Genomic DNA, 18,319 nt, shown 5'->3' with positions numbered 1-18,319 from the left:
CCGACTCCATCATATGATTCTTCCCAGGCGTTAAATATGTCCGAAATCAACTTCACACCGGCATCGATTGTGGAGCGACCCTTAGTGAAACCATACTGTTTATTATGTAAGAGTTTATTTTTATTAAAATGTAAAGAAAGCTGGTCTAGCATTATCTTTTCAAAAACTTTGCTCAACGCAGGGAGCACGGAAACAGGTCTGAAGTTTGACGGATCAGACTCACTACCTGCCTTGAACAACGGTGTAATCTTACTTAATTTCATTTCGTCCGGAAAGACTCCACAATCGATACAGCTGTTAAAAATTACAGACAATTCAGAGCTTATTACATTAATAACGGAATTTAAAATGACTGTTGACATACCCCATATATCTTTACTTTTTTTTAAATTAATAAGCTTAAAAGTTTTAACGATATCATTACAAGTTATATGTTTAAACTGAAATTTAATATTACATTCAGGTACACATTTTTCTAGCAATGAGATCGCAGCAGCAGGTGAAGAATCTAGGGACTTGGTCGTATTTAGTGGTACATTTGTAAAGAACTCTTCAAAAGAAGAAGCTACCTCTGGGTCAGATTTTATTAACTTCCCTTTAACTTTTAACATATAATCAGTTCGTTTGTCAGACGTTTTACCTGATTCTTCATTTATTATTTTCCAGGTAGCTTTTACTTTATCCATGCTATTTTTTATTTTTGAACTTAAATATTGAGACTTTGCAGTTTTGCAATCTTTTTTGAAATTATTTGAATACAACCTAACATATTTCCTAAATTCCACACTAGTGTTATATTGCATTTCGTCATAGATTTCATATAATTTTAACCTTTTCCTGTGTAACTCCTCATTTGCCCAGTCACAGAAACTTGTTTTCTCAGAGACCAATAAAGTCTTTTGAGTAAATACTTTCTTGAATTCATCAATAAATGATCCAAAAAAAGTATTGTATAAATTATTAGGGGATGAGTTGCCACACAGAAATGGCATTCTATAGACCAATGCTTCTCTAAATCTGTCCAAACGGTCATTTGTAATAGGAGTTATCACAATTTTCTTCTTTTTACATGTTTTTTGTTTCCTTAATTGGAATTCAAACCATTGACCAGTGTGATCAGATTTAAATCTATTGAAAATACAAACATTCAAAGGGGCTATGTCACTATATATGTTATCTATACAAGTTGCGGTGCTAGCTGTTATTCTTGTGGGTGAATGAAATTGATTTATTAAATTGTATGAACGAAAAAGACTAAGTATGCGTACACTTGAATTAGAATGACAAAGTAAATTGACATTAAAGTCCCCACACACAATTAGCCCTTTATTACACTTTACTAATTTACACAATATCTCCTCTAATACATTTTCAACATTATTATAGACAGCTGATGGAGGACAATATAGACATACAACAATGAATTGCTCCAGTTCCACACAATTCCACACAAACAGTTTGCCTAGTTCCTAGTGGCGACTCTCATCCCTGAGGTCGTAGGTTCGATCCCCGGCTGTGCACCAATGGACTTTCTGTCTATGTGCGCATTTAACATACGCTCGAACGGTGAAGGAAAACATTGTGAGGAAACCAGCTTGCCTTAGCACCAAAAAGTCGTGTGACAGGCACAAGAGGGTGATCACCTTCTTGCCTAATATCTGAAATAAAATTATCATGAAACGGATACAGAAATCTGAGGCCTCGACCTAAAACGGTTTTGCGCCACTGATTTATGTTAATTTTTAAGTTGAATGCTACATACACTTGATTGTCTTATATATTTACATTCAAGCACTTTATTTCTGAAGAGTACTTGTGTTTTGTAGGATTATATTAAATATGTATCTGATAATTCTACTTATAAGCAATATGTTGTTCTCTACAAGCTGTGAACTGAACAAGGCACTCTCGCCTTCAATTTCATTAGACATGTTATTGCATTATAGCTACCGCTGTGTATACAGCCTCAGCGGGAGACGGAGCTATTATTATGAAAAAATATAGCCGCGCTACTTCAATATTAGATGACACTATGAACTTCGTCTTTTTAAATTATTTCGTGATTACGCCTGCAATATTGATTTTTTGCTTCGTTGTCATTTTATATTCTTAAATCATGATGGTTGTAAATGAAATTAAATATTGATCGATTGAGATATAATAAAATAGGTAATACGATTTTGAAGGTCGATTTTGGTTCTGGGACTAGTGTCTTTCGTTCACCATTACTTTCTACGTAGTGAATTTTAATGTGAAATGTCGGTAGATCATACTTGCTGTATAAGTGTAGCGAAATTGCGGCTTCTACCCTTCTTCATCCAACATTTATCCATTGCATGATAATAGAAAATTCTTATAAAATAAAATGTATCTTATAAAATTCAGTTTTTATGCTTCTCCTTAGGATTCGTATTTTTGGTTGTACCCTCACAAATATCAAGAACTTTAGACGCGTATCTTTACAAGTTTTATGCAGTCTTTATATACCATTCTTATTCTGTCCTCATAACTTTTATGAGCGAATAACATCCACTAAAAGTCGTTTCGTGTTCTCGCTTTTTGTAAGTTCCGTAATCGCTAAGCTCACAGTGAAATATGTGCAAGGGTATGTGTTTTCTAGAGGGTTTGTATATGATTTATTCCCTGTATTACTTTTGCACATCGTACTTTCAGTTCAATATGGTGTCTACGGTAACGTAGTTTTCTGTTATTACGTCGAGATGCTATCCAAATACAAAACTTCTATACTCTATTAAAGTGCCTAAACGTTCTGTAGAAACAATTACGTCTTAACACAACTTGTATTCTGGACTTAAAAGCATATAATGCCAAATTATACAAAAAATAAATAATGCGAGATGTTTGAAATTTGTTAAAATTATGTTATTTCTATAATTTTTTTACACATCGTATTCTTCAAATAAAATAATAATTTAAGGCCATTCAATCTTATTCAAATCATTTTTTGAACGTAATTCGTTTACAAATATACTCGAAAGAATAACAAAAAATATTATTAAAACAATGAGAGGAAAATTCTAAGAGACAATATGACCTTTATTTGAATTGTTCTAGTTATAATAACAAAATATCTGTGAACTATTTTCAACATCAAGTCTCACGATCGATGGCATCGTGATCTCTATTCAGAATATTGGAGGCTGGAAATGGAGGCTTTTACCAAATCACGCCCGTGCATTTACAAATTAAATTGTAAGATAATGTGCCATTTCTACTGTGTTGTTTTATAGTATTTATTAATAAAAATGTTGACACGAATATGTATTATGATACTATAATTTTCCTCGTACATTAATAGTCTTATTACCGAATTTGATAAAACTATTTGTGATATTTATTTATTTATCAATTAGGAAACATCACATGAAAATGTATGTAAAAATAAAATACATATATATATATATATATATATATATAATTTATAATTATAGAAGATTTTTTAAGTAAATAATAATAATTATTATTTATTTACGATACTTCACATCAAGATTTATATCATCTCTTCTAGACATCCAAATCCATTTCTGCCATGTACCTACTACCTGCTGTTTATTTAATCGAATTTATCCACCTTTTAATTTGTCTTCCTCTTTTGCGTTTATTGTACTTTGGGCATCAGTTGATGTATACATGCCAATATAAATAAATGAATTTCGATTTCATTTAATTTGCTGGTTCACCATTGTGCCGCCGTCCTTTAAATTGGTAACGCACCCAATAATTACACATAGAATCAGCTAGCGTAATATGTTTTCATTTTCATAAGCCACAGCTTACCTTTTGCGTTCCGTTGGCTTTACTAATGCCGTAACGTATTTGGGACCGAACTTGGTGTTGCGGTAAGGATCTCGGCTTTGTAACTGAGTTGTGGTTATATCCCTTAAGATCTTCATTGTGTATCCTTATTTATGGATATTTTTAAGAAGTCCTCCAAATTTCATGGGTAAAAGAAGTGGTATCTTTTGGAGGTCGTACGTTTCACCCAAGACCAGGCTAAATGAATGACTTGCGCCACTTGCTTGGCAAAGGAAATAGTCCTTATCCCCAATATTGACTAAATGTCAGTCACAAGCTGGTCATCACTTAACAAAATATCGTTGAAAGAGATGAAGGGTGTCTGTGAGGTTCATACGAGATTTTTAGCACAATTTATACTAAATTTCAATCACATATCAATAAAACAAATTTTGACTTTTCTATTGATGAGTGTCATAAATATAGTACTGTAACAAAAATTTAAAATGGAATTTTTGAGTTTATTATTCTTTTGGCGCGTTAGGGAAAAATTATGAGAGTAAATTTTTACGATGCGCGCGTACACCGTCACACACCGGAAACTTCAGGGTTTCGGTTTTTTGCAAGCTAACTAGCTATAGCTTAGCTTATAGCTAGACATTTTAGTTTTTTCTACAAACGTAGAATAAAATGTTTAAAACGATTTTTATCTTGTTATGCCAAAAAGTATAACTTCAAACGCGTGTACATAAGAGTACACACATGTTTTTTATTTAACATTTTATTGTTTTGTTAAATAATCGGCTAATTAGTATTATTCCGCTGTTGATCTGTAATTCAGGATTATAGTTACGAATTCGGCCTTATTGACTCCTGAAACGCTGTGACGGCTCTGTAAAAATATTAACTGGTGTGAGGCGGCGGCGCTTTGTTGTTGCGAGAGTTGACACGGCAAATTATGTCAAGTGCTTGGTTATGTCATCCGTCGCGTCGGCAGGACGATGGATTTTTGTGTTTTTAGTTGAAGTTGTATGCGATGACATAAATAAAATAAGCGCATTTGTTAAATAATAAAAATGTCTTTATTAATTAAAACATTGCAATGCAAAAATACTTGTGCCATGGTTCCCAGCTCTTCCTTAACAAACCTAATACTTAGTTCCATAACAAAGTTATTATTTTTTTTCAATTACGAAAATGTAAGTTGATACTTTTACGTTTTCGTGAAATATATTCCGGGGTCCATTATTTAATTATTTCTTAATAATGTTTTAGGAAACAATTTGGCCCTACCGAGGGACCGCTTCCAGGCAACTCTAGTAATGAAATTATAGACAGCTGAAATGTTGTGGAAATTTAAGCAATAAGCAGATAACTAAATAGTCTGTTTATATAAAGATTATTTATAATATTTTACTAACTACGAATAATCATTTAATGAATTTTATGTGACTATAATTAAAGATGGCCTATAATTTAAACTGTTATTCTTAAAAAGCTCTTTAAACAAATAGTTTTGTTAATAATAATTTTCGCAGATGGCCTTGATATAATATAACACATGATTAACAAACTGGGACGGCTATCGTATGTTAGAGTTTGTTATGATATATGATTCCGTGGAATTCACTGATCTAGAACTATGACAAGGTCTATAGTGAACCAGTTCGTCAATATAAACGGACTATTAAACAAGAATTAAAATAAATCCTGTATCTTCGTTATTACCTGTTTCTTGTGTGTTGTAATGTGTTTATTATAAATGTTGTATTCTGGTTAAATATAGTAAATTTTCCGGACATTTATTTATTTATTTGATCAACATAGTTTAGTATTATATGACTCGCGGTTTTTAGTGTCCTAGCCTCAAGGGGTGGGGCAAACTGATCCCTGCGTGTTTCTTTGAACCTTTTTTTGTATACCCTGGACACGCGTGCCCTCCAATAGGCTATATGTCACTTGACATCAGGTGGAATTGTGGCCAATCGTCTGTCCAGTTCTGTATGAAAAAAATAATAATGGCTTCTCCTGGAATTTAAAGTGCCTTGTGTTACCAGGTACATGGCGTGACCAGAATTTAAAGAGTTTTATAAGCAAGTTATGTTGCCATCGCAAAGCACAATAGGCCATTCAGTTCTTCCTATTTCAAGTTTTAAATAGAACGTGGTATATGGAAACGTTGTATTACAATTTGGATACGGATGATAAAACAATTTGTCATTCCACGTAGCGAGAGGTTTAATAGCCCCGGGAGGAAAGAAATTCGCCTTGCAAATGCAATTCTCTAAAATGTCACGCGTGCTAGAAAAATGTTCGTGTATCCGATATATTGCGGTCCTAGTACGAGCTGAACGCAACGTTTACCGAAGGTTTTTAAAGTATTGTTTCAATGCGAGTTAATCTCTGCGTTCTATGACAAACGTTCCGGCACAAAATGTAACGGTGTACCGATATGTGCTTACCTATTAATTTACCAGTAATGGGTAAGTATTTCGCGTGAGACAAGTCTTCAGGCTTTCATTTACAAACACAAAATTAGACATAGATAGAATCAAGTAACAATAATCAAGGAAAAAATAAAATATAATGAGATTCGGTTCGTTTCAAGTGTGTAATGCGTGTGTGCTGTGGTTGTAATTGGCCCTGGCTCAGCATTATGCTGAGGAGCAGAATGTTCCACAATTACTAGACTCCATTCTCATGACTTCGAATACGTGGTGTCTACAGTTATAAGGATAACTATAATAGTTTGAGAAATACTTACTTGGCTTAATGTTAATTTAATAAGAGTCTATCCCGTTAACCCACTCTTCAGACACAATACGGATTTTTTTACGGATAAGATTTCCTAACAGGTACAGAATAATTGCATTAGAGAAATGTCTAAAAATTATTTGTAACTCGCTTCCATATTTAATTTTTGGTGGACGAACGTCTAATCTTATTATTTAATTGTTAATATCGTGATAGTAACGTTTCGATGACGACTCATGCTAAGAATCCTCGTTCGTTTCCGAATTGGGATCATGGTAGATTCGTACGTAAATCGTTTCCTTATCGAAATAGAATTTTAATAGAACACTATCAGGTTCTACAATAAATCTCGACGTGACTAATAAGATCGGTCTCTTGCCTGTTGCGACAAGACTTTTGTAAGGCGATGTAGATATGGATTTTTTTAGTTTTAGTATTATTCTTTATAACATTAAGTTAATATAATCATAATCATAATATTTTGATCTTAGAATAATTCGTGAGTTTTAAATTTTAAATGGTCTTATGTACGGACATGGCCGATGTTTGCTTTAATTCATAAAAATACAAGACAGTGTACATACCTAAATTTAACACTAGCAAGTGAAAGTGAAGTTTAGATAAATTATAATTTATATTATTTATTTGGAAACTACCTTTTGCTTCGTCTTCGTTTTACTACGCTTTGATTTTAAACTATTAGAAACGAGAAACAACCGCGCAGATTAATAAAAAAATAAAGCCACTTTAATTCGATACTACATCAATGTATTTACAATCAAATTTTCATATCCAATGAGTGTGAGTACTTATAAAATGTGTAACACCTCTGTTATAACTCTTAAAGTATATTTCATATATTTATTAAATGAAAAAAATTCATGCAACACGTGCAAGGTGAAAGGAAATAGAAAAAAAACATCACTCAAACACTATTGCCAAGATTTTGACATTTGCAGAAAAATTCTATAAGAGAATGTTATTTTTATCATAACAATATTTCTGCCAGGTGGAAGTAAGTTTAAATCGTCGCAACGGATCAAAAGATGAAAAGCGCTTACTCGACAGAACCGCTTGATTTATTGACTCAGCGGAAAACGCCGCCAAAACCATGCAAATTCTTATGAAAATTGAAAGAATTGAACGTCTGCGCTGTAGTCAGGTGCGGTTTTTTGACCGCGTTTATATTGCTTTTCAAAGCTGCAGAAAGTTACGAAATATATCAACTGATATTTTAAAAGGTATTTGTATTGGTACGAACTAAGTTTATTTGATGCGGGGTAGGTATATCCCTGGTAGGTAATAGTCATGTAGTTAGAAGAAGGAAAATATCGTGCTAGGACGAATTGTTTAACTTTAATATGAAATGGTATACTATTATAGGTATTTATTTTTTATATACTTTTTTATTCGCATGTAGGTATTCTTTACTCCCATACACATCATTAAGAGGAAGATTTGTATTTTATATAGAAACTAATTTACAAGATTTTGGACTAAAATTAGAGTTTATATAATTATATGAATTCAATTTTTTTTTTTGCAACTAGAACTTTTGCCTCGTCTTCGTTTTACTACGCTTTCTACGTCCTTTTAAAAAAAAGATTTTATAAAATTAATAAATCCACTTTACAATATATTTTTTTAATTTATATTTAATGGTGTTCGTTTTGTCAGTATGGTTTTTCGTCCTCCATCTGGTTTTTCCTTTTTTCATCTATTTCTCCCTAGAACTTTTCAGTCAGCCCATTACTTTTGTGGTCTTCCCACATTTCTCTTCCCTGGTCTTCCAAGTTACTATAAAATTACACAAATATAATAAAAGGCAACAAAAATACATTGTTATCCCGTTATACTTTTATAGCACGTAAAACAACTTTTACTTAGTATCAAGTAGTCCCTGAAGTACATTATAAAATTCTCTAAGCACGCTTATTAAGTGCTAATGTATAATGAAACTGAAAGCTACAAAGAGCTCATTATTCTCAAGCGATCAGCTTCCGGCCCCGCCCCGATGCTCGATACCGCCACCCTCTATACAAGCTTAATTGCCTCCCTTCTTTTACCTCATTTGAGACGTATTTAACTAGGAAATCGATTAGTGTGGCTAATTAAATCCTATAATTTGATAGCGGCCCGCGTGGTGACATATAAACCTTATATGTATAATCGTTTTATTTATTTATTTACCGCATAGATGCTAAATAAACATTATCTAATGTATAAAATTCTCGTGTCACAATGTTCGTTGTGACGAGAATTTTATATATTAGATTACTTAGTTACAAACACATAATTTAACAAATAATGTGTGTGTGTGTCAATATTATATCCTTAAATTATTACTGTTTATAAATTCAGAGGAGCTGTCGAAGGAGATTGCTATCGGACTGATTAGCAGTATGTTTGAGCTATTGTATCTCTGGTGAATTGATGTTAGTCGCAGGTAATTTGCCATGATTCCTTATCAATACATTGTCGACGTGAATATCACTATTCTGTTGGTACCGACTATTCTGAAAGGATGTTGTATGTATGACGTCTTCTGAGGAAATCTTGTCCACTTAGAATATTTATCCTTTTGTACGAATGTGGTTAAATTCATTGTCTTTCGTTTACGTGAGAACTTTGTTAACGTATTTATTACCCTTTATCGTGATTAAAAATAAAGTACGTTTCAAGTGCTTTCAGAAATCATGTTCAGTGAGAGCAATTGATATTACAGTAGAACCTCGATAAGATAAAGTCCAAGGGAAACACAAAATATTTTATGTTATAGAGGTTTTAAGTTATCAAGGTTCTATGTTAGGTAAAGGTTAATATAGAGGTATGTACATGTTTCTATGTACCCTTGCTCCCATTTTTACTTGAATGCATCAGAAGGATGGAAAATTAAATATGTAATCATATTTATTCACATTACATAAAAATAAAACAACAACTAAAGGTTTAGTCTACTTAAAAAAATCTGTGATTTTCTTTTGTTTTAAAAAATTCACTGTTTCTAAATCGATTTGATTTTCAATGACAAATAGAGAAGAGAATACATTAACACATACACTTATTATGCAAGTAAGTCGTTGTCACAAAGCTAACCGCCGCAAAGCTTTGAAGAATTTAGATAAAGCAAACAATAGGTAATGTATTGTTTACGTTAACAATACATTAGTAAACACGTGCAAGCAATAAATACCGAAACCATTTGTTTTGACTCTCTTTCAAAATGTTCACTTCAAAATGTTCTTTCAAAAATTCACAAACAATTTTATGTTATAGAGGTTGTGGAAACATTTCTTTTAGTTACTGAGGGCCTATACAGAGATTATTTATTTAAGTTATAGAGGTTGCGTATTTTAAGTTATAGAGGTTTTGGGCTCTGATGGGAAGGGAACATAGTATTTTTTGAAGTAACAGAGGTTTTTATGTTACCGAGGTTTACGTTATCGAGGTTCTACTGTATTATATTGATAGGTAACCATTTGATATACTTTTAATCAAGATATTTGTAAGAAACTTTAAGAAAGTTAACTTTTTTAATAGAAAATTATAGATTACACATTTCTTTTGTAATTCTATATTAATTGGCTTTAGTAAAGTATTTGTTTAATTGTTCGTTATATATATTATTTAGAATTTATTTATTTATTTCTCAATAAGAAAACATGACAGATATCACAAATACAATATTTAAAAAAATATATACATATTTATAAGTGTCCTTCAATTGTTTCACAGATAAGAATTTTTTTCATAATAACATTACCTTGTACACCATTAATCTAATAAAATTGTATTATCAAGTTCGATCAATGTTGCAAAATTATCAATTATATTGCATTTTAATGATATTATTAATATTTAATTTCACTTGATACATTGCAGTCTCCTCATGCCACAAATCGCAATTCTCGGAAAAACAAATATAGTAACGTAATAGAATACTACCAACAAATAATTAGTATATATAGAAAACGAAGCGTTTTTGATATCAGATACTGATATGAAATCGTATACTTCAAAAAGGAATAGAAGTATGAGCACAATGAAGTGATATCCACAAAATCCCGACCAATGTCAACGGTATTTTTTATTAATTTAATATACAAAAATACACTCGTACTTCGTTATTGATTGCATTATGCAAATGCATTGGATGTCGTAATCTATCACCGGTGCAGACTTTTTACTGGCAAAAACTTAGAGGAGATTGCATAATGTGGGAACGCGAACTGAATTGTATAAGCAGTCTTTGTTTAGTTCTCTTCACTTATTGTATTTTAATTGGAAGATATTTAAATTAATTGCTTATTAGGATAATTGAAATATAATAGGTAAACAGGCATATTTTTTTTTTTTGCTTTTAGGAAGCTCGGTTCTATGAAAGACGTAAACTTGCTGTTTATAATTTTTAATTTCATAACCTTTTCAATATGAATGAAAAATGTTCCGTATTTAATTGTTATTTAAAAAATATTTGTCTTAAATTATTATTAGATCCGATAATGTGTAAATAATATGTAACGTCGTATTTAAACTATGTCAATGCTTTTAGGTCTGGGTCTCAGATTTCTGTATCTGTTTTATGATCATTAGTCAATCTCATAGGCAAGTAGATGATCAGCCTCCTGCACCTGACAGACGCCTTCGACTTTTTGAGTCTAACGCAAGCAGGTTTCCCGATGTTTTCCTTGACCGTTCGAGCGAATGTTAAATGCGCACATCATAGACAGTTAGTCAATTGGTGCACAGCCGGGGATCGAACCTGTGACCTAAAAGATGAGAGTCGCACACTGAAGCCACTAGGCCAACACTGCTCTTATTATAATTATGCTATTAACAATAATTATTTTTATAAAACTAAGTATTGATTCTTTATTTTTTAATTTCTTGAAGTGAATACTTCTTTAGCATCGTTGTGATTTGAAAGTCGATGAAACGAAAAGCGACAGTAAAAGGAGATAGACACACAATCGAGCAGTCCGCACACAAGTCGCATGGGTCCGCAAATAGACACTGTAAATAAATAATTATGTCGTAAATTAAATGGATGTGTTTGTTTCTTTATGGATAACTGATAGAAATAAAAGCGATGAAACGATAGTCGATGAATCGAGAAACATTCGCAACATATTGGGACGCGGTAATCTCAGTCGATAGATTATCTCGAGTGGCGGGAATCACACGGAAGCCCCGTAATGATACATTCGTGACTCGACTATGAAGGCAGTCTGCAGATGGATATCACGTGACGTGAGCGATTTTGATTGTATCACGCTCACTGTTTTTACGTTTTTATGAAAGGTTTTTGAATTTATAAATGAAGAGCGATTTGCAAAATAAAAATGTTTATTCATTATAAGATTGCATTATAATATGTACGATTTGGGAACCCTATTAAGTAAAAAATACCTGTGGCAGGGTCCCCAGCTGTTTCATAAGAAACTTTATTTCTATAATATACATATAAGCTAAAAATAAATCAGTGGTGCTACAACCTCTTGAGGTCTTGGCCTCAGATTTCTGAATGTGTTTCATGATAATTTTTAAATGTAATAGTCAAGTAGGTGATCAACCTCCAGTCCCTGACACACGCCGTCCACTTTTTGGGTCTAAGACATGTCGGTTTCCTTCACCGTTCCATTATTAAATGCGCACATAGAAAGAAAGTCCATTGGTGCACAGCCGGGGATCGAATCTACGATCTCAGGGATGAGAGTCTTATTATTAGAGTTTTTTTTTTATCAATGACAATTTAATTATTTTTTATTATCATTTTTATTATTACTATGTAGGTTAAGAAAATTGTAAGTACTGTATATTTGATTGTTATGTTTAGTTGCATGAATAAATAATATTCCGAATTAAAAAAAAAACTTTAAAGATAGATTAGGTTAGATTAAAATTGCCTTATGGTGTTATTAAATGTTTGTGAAATGTTCCTTCGAAGATTTATGCATTTTTTTTCTAAATTAAACACCGACAAATATATAGATTAGTTTAGATTAAGACAATGTTCTGCTTTGAAACCTTTTCTGCAATTATTAAGATATTAATACGATGGAACTAGCCTCAGGTGAATTCCAAAAGGCTCTCATCCAAGTTTTCTCACGGCCAAACTCAAAACGCCCGGTACGAGTAAGTGCTTAGCATTCAATAACTAACAATCGCGCGCCAAGTATACTGTCTGACTATTAAAAGCGAAAGGCTGAGACCGGATGCCAAGTTTGCACCGCTTTGCTACTTGCATTTCGTGATTAAAACTTTGTCTGGGAACTGAAGAAAGGGGATTATATGGACATTGTACAAGTGGATTGTAGCTTGTTTAATACTTGAAATGGAGGCGCCGTAACAATCTTGTTAAGTAACTATAGATATCAATATTGGCAATTTTCTGTGCTCTAGGATTGTTTTTGGTTTAGGTGAGTAAGACATTTAAATAAAACACAGGGGTCTCATAGCCTAGCGGTCTTATTAAGTGGCAGCTAGGTGAGGGGTACCGGGTTCGATTCCCGGTTCGAGGGCAAGTTTTAATTTAATTTAAATTTGTTCTCGGCCTTTGGGAGGGTTGTGCGGTACCGGGCGAGTATCTAAACCGTACATGGAGGACACGGTCGAATTTCTAAAGACAAGCACGAATTATAAAAAATCCTATACTTGACGCTGGCTAATGCACAAATCGTGCTAGAGCCATAAAAAAAAACCACGAAATTTTGCTAAAATTTTGTGCACTGACGTTTTGAGCACTTTTAAGTGTACTTCGTGGTAGCATTTCCATTTATAAAGAAATTATTAAATAATAGTATGATGGTCTAAATAATAGGGTTTTCTGGAATTATAATAGGAATTGAATATTAGGGTTGCCTGGTAGAGATCGCTTGTAAGCGATAAGGCCGCCCGTTGCATGCCTTATAATTTTTATGTATTATGTTATTTGTTTTAATTTAACGAAGTGTGAATAAATAAATAAAATAATAAACAAGTATGGTATAAGTAACAGGATTAAATTTTAGTAAGTACTGAAAATTTACTAATAAAATACATTAAAGGCCGACAACGCACTCGGCATGTCCGCGGTAAGCCTTCTCCATTTAGCAAAATATCCTGTTCTATAATTTCTTTTTTTTTAATTGAATTGTAAATTCGGCCACCTGTTTTATTTAATATTATTAAATCAGCGTTAATAGTAATATCGGTTCAATATAAGTCCCTATAGCTATTAATACCCCACTTATGAAACAGCTGTTAATTTCAGTGCCGCGGAAGTTTATATTACTATACCGTATCCCAATTCGTTTAATGGACTCTTTGAGATATTAAAATAGTTCACCATATGCCCATTCCCGCAATAAAGGTTTATAATTAAATATTGTTACAGATGCGGTCGTCGCAAACGTTTGGGGAAATGATATTTCGGTACACTTAAGCGTACTTTAGCTGGAACCGTTATTAATTCAATGTTAAGTCAATTAGGCGTCGAGGCCCTTATTTCGGGGGTATAGGAAATGTGGAAATGGTTAGGCCTCTGTGTAGAGGGTAGTGTAAAAATTTTAATCGTTGTTTCCTAAAACAGTTATTGTTTCTAAAATATTTGGCGAATTATTTAACTAGTAAAGTCATGAAAAGCTCGACGAGTCAATAGTCCATTTGTTTAAAGAAATAGGGCAAACATTTTATAGAACTTGCCCTGACACTGCTGTGTGTATCACTTAATAGAAATAAAAAGTTTATTTATTTACATTCTGTTACATACACTCGGCGTCAAAAAAATCGCACCTTTCCTAAAATTCGTGTCAAGAGATTATAACTCCGAAGATCCTTCCTGTACCCTATCATTATTAGTACCATTTGAAAGCTAATGAAATCCCTTATTTGAAAACGGTAGGAAATTGGCCACCACCCCCATAAAAAAGAAAATTCTGGGAAAATGTGAAACAATGTGTATTCTGATCAAAATTACAAAGAAAAGGAACAATACAAAAATTAAAAATAAACAATGACAATCCCTAAAAATTAGTTTTAAATCCTAGTTTTGCCTCCTCTAGCCCTCCGACCAGCTTCCAAGCGGTCAGTCATGGACCTGATGAGCGTCACGACGTGTTCCTGGGGAATGTTATCCCACTCCTCGATGACGGCATCTCGAAGCTCATCGAGAGTGGCAGGAGCTGGATTATGGGCCCGAACTCGCCGTTTCAGCTCGTCCCAGAGGTGCTCGATAGGATTGAGGTCGGGGCTTCTTGCTGGCCAGTCCATAACCTTGATGCCAACTCGGCGTAGGTAGTCCTTGACAATCAAGGCTGTGTGGCACCGGACGTAGTCCTGCATGAACTCGAAGTTGGCGCCGACATAACCTGCACATGGGACCACACGCTCCTCCAAAATCTCGGTGATATACCGGTGGGCAGTCAGAGACCCCTGGCCGCGACCATCTCCTGCTCTGGAGACGCACACGAGGTCTGTCTTGCCGTCGATAGAAATGCCGCCCTAGAGCATGCAGGATCCTCCTCCATACCCGACAGTTTCCACGGTGCAGGCTGGTGTGAAACGCTCCCCTGGTCGCCTGTAGACTCTCTTACGCATGTTGTTGGGTACAGGCACACTCGGGTTTCGTCGGAGAACAGGACATTCCTCCACTGGTCGAATGTCCACGGCACGTGCGTTTCGTAAAATCGCTTCTTTTTCGTCCGGTGGATGGCAGTCAATTGGGGGCCTGTAGCAGCTCTCCGGGGCAGCAAATTCTTCTCTCACAGCCTTCGTCTGATAGTGGAGACGCTGTCAGCTGTCCTTCGAGTAGCTCAAAGCCGCTGCTGCAGCTCCACAGCGTTGGAGAAGCGGTTCCGCAAAGACGTCGACACAATGGAGCGATCACCTCTGACGGTAGTGCAGCGTCGTCTCCCGGATCCATGTCTCCTGATGTAACCTCCAGTCTCTTGGAACCGTTGGTATACCCGTTGCACTCGAAATCGGCTGATTTTCAGTTGCCGAGCAACTTCAACCTGCCGCAGTCCGATTTGTAGTACGGCCACCACTTGAGCTGCTTCTTTGCCATGGTATCCATTTTCACTGGGTTTTTTCTTGTCAAAGCTCTTCAGGTGTGACCTCTGTGACTTCTGGATAGCGAATAACCCATAATTGACTTTTACCCCTTCGTTTTATACGCGTCCAGGGTGGTACAATTAGTGAGCCTCCAAACGCGTACATCGCCACTTTTGAATCAAAGTGCTGGCGATTTGTGGTTTTTGATTTTCCGTAAACATATGATTATTTTTTTGAAAGCTTATTAATTGAGCTTTTAAATGATACTAATAATGATAGAGTACAGGAAGGATCTCAGAAGTTATAATCGCTTGACACGAATTTTAAGAAAGGTGCGATTTTTTTGACGCCGAGTGTATATATAGAAAAATAAAACATTATAATACATAAAAATTATAAGGGATGCAACGAGCGGTCTTATCGCTAACAAGCGAGATCTTCCAGGCAAAGCTATTAGGTAAGGGAAAAAACTAAAACAAAGAAATATAATGAGTAAAGCGCAAGAAGTGCATAACCAAATCTTATAAAAAAGAATTATAGAATCACCAAACATAATCTAAAATGATACAAAAAAAATTAATAAAAAAAACATAAAAAAATTATAAAAATACATATATTTTTACGTATATGTCTAACAAGGTGGGACCAAGAGGCCAAAACCTTATCTAGAACCCGTATGTCTGTTTTAACACTTATGAAAACCGCGTTGAATTTTTGAATTTGATTTTCTACAGCCGCTTTCGAGTGACATTTTTTTAGAACAGGGGCACACGGGCAGGCGGCTCACCTGATGTTAAGTGATGCCGCCGCCCATGGACACTCAATGCCAGAATGCTCGCGACTGCGTTGCCTTTTAAGAATTGCCTTTTTTTCTACATTTTTACTGTACTCGGAATATATCGATGTAATTGAAATCCTCAAGTTAACCCTATAAAGTACTTTCTGCATCCCAGGCCGGTGTAAGTGTTTAGGGACGCGATGGGTTGGAAGTGGGTCCGCGGTCTCTCTTGGTCTAATGGCCGTACGAGGTAACGAGCGGTCCGAAGTACCCTTGAGATTGCATCGACAGGGTTGCCAAATCCGTTAATCATTGAGTGCCACTCAACCCTAACCGTGTTTGCGAATTTATAAAAAGATTTTTTGAGACATCATGTGACGTCAAAAATTATTTATTCAATATAATGTGGAGTTTTTTTTATATACACATAGGCAGAAGGTTAAGTAATACAACCGCCCGTGGACAGTTGCCAGAGGGCAAGTTGAGTGGGGTGTAAATTGTTTTATTACGTTTCATTTGACATAATTCATATAGGTACAATGTACATATATTATATATTTCATTATGTCAATATAATTGAAGGATGTGCGTATGAATGAGGCTTCAGAAAAAGCCATTCAAATTTAGGTGGTCAATAAACATCCTATCACAAATAGGTATGTTAGACGTATCTATCTATTCAGAGCAAAATATTAATTAGCGATATTGTGCCCCACAAAGACGCCTCATAGCGAAGGTTCTGATCGAAGCTTAATTAACAAAGCATGGCAGCGGGTTCGGGAATATTTGACTGGGTTGCTTACTAGTGCCTCATAATATTTATTCAATGAATTTAGTCTAAGTATTGGTCGAACCAGTCGTCCAAACAAATGTTCCGCATAGTCTATTCATATGGAAAAACCTAGTACAAACACTAATTTAGTCTCAAACCTGTTTGACACTGCTATTATTAATTGATGTATCTATCAAATAGGACAGAACGTACTAAAAAGCACTGAAATCTCGAGAGTTTAATTGTTATTATTAAATTCTAAGAAGTTTTACTTAATTTTATTATTCTATTATGTTTTTCTTAGTAGAAAAATAATCTCTACCAACTCATTGCAGCCCGATGGAATTTGATACAGCAATAGACTCCGGTCGTTGTTCGTGCTATATCTTTCCAATTAATGGTTCTCTCTGTTTGGTTTAGTTCGATAGGATTGCCGTAATTTGCTTGCAGTATGGACATTATATTTGGTACCTACAGCCTAAAAGCGAATACTCCGGTACGAAACATTCACTTTTGATGGGATATTATGCATTTCTTCAAAAACATACCAAAAAAAAACACAACTAAAGCGTGTTGTTATTTACTACTAACGTCGCGCAAAACAATTCCCGTTGCCAACTACAGCTTCCTCACACTCTTTATTAGAAGTTAAATCTACCAATGAAATTGAATTAAGAAGGAAATAACATAAAAATAGTATACAGGAAATTTATGTCTCAAGGGCCCTTTGTACCGTGATTCGTGCATCACGACTTTTAGCCACCTGCCTCAGCGATCGGGTTAAGCCGGATTTGTATCCCTTATGATATTAAATTACGCGTATTTGATTTTCTGATATCAAAGGAAAAAGGTCGAAAAACCCATGAGCGACTCAGGCTCATCTAATTTCTATATGAAGTCAATTTAGTCTACAATATGTTTTATTTACGTTCTGATTTCTTATCTATAAATTATTCATTCCGAACAAAAGGTCTATAAACATTTTTCTTTTGTCGACAGTTACGGTGCGTCGGCGATTCAAACAAAAAGGTAAGCTTTTCGGCTCTTCGAGAAAACACATTATCGTACTTAATGGAAGAGAATGAAAAGTATTTTCAAGAAAAACACCATTAAACATTTTCAATAAAGGGGCCTGTTTGGTGTCATTTCTTTCAGCCATTAATTCACCTATTGTGACTGACGGGGCCGATGAACTCAATCAATTGACCCGCTGTTAGGGGTTACCA

The 18,319-nt window shown here is 34.4% G+C and overlaps 1 protein-coding gene across 5 annotated transcripts in view; it reads left to right on the top strand.

Annotated features, from left to right (window-relative positions):
- Positions 1 to 18,319, top strand: part of LOC125054159 (putative polypeptide N-acetylgalactosaminyltransferase 9) — a 143,460-nt gene that overhangs the window by 99,287 nt on the left and 25,854 nt on the right. For 4 of the 5 annotated variants that reach the window (XM_047655888.1, XM_047655891.1, XM_047655890.1 and 1 more), the window contains one exon: positions 18,093 to 18,122. The exons of the other annotated variant lie outside the window; for it this stretch is intronic. The gene's annotated coding sequence lies outside the window, so the exon portion shown is untranslated. The remainder of the gene's footprint in view (positions 1 to 18,092; positions 18,123 to 18,319) is intronic. 5 annotated transcript variants of the gene reach the window in all.

This window comes from Pieris napi, chromosome 11 (assembly GCF_905475465.1).
Source record: "Pieris napi chromosome 11, ilPieNapi1.2, whole genome shotgun sequence".
Lineage (NCBI taxonomy): Eukaryota > Metazoa > Arthropoda > Insecta > Lepidoptera > Pieridae > Pieris > Pieris napi.
The sequence above is the reverse complement of the archived record's forward strand: the minus strand, read 5'-3'. Positions and strand labels throughout refer to the sequence as shown.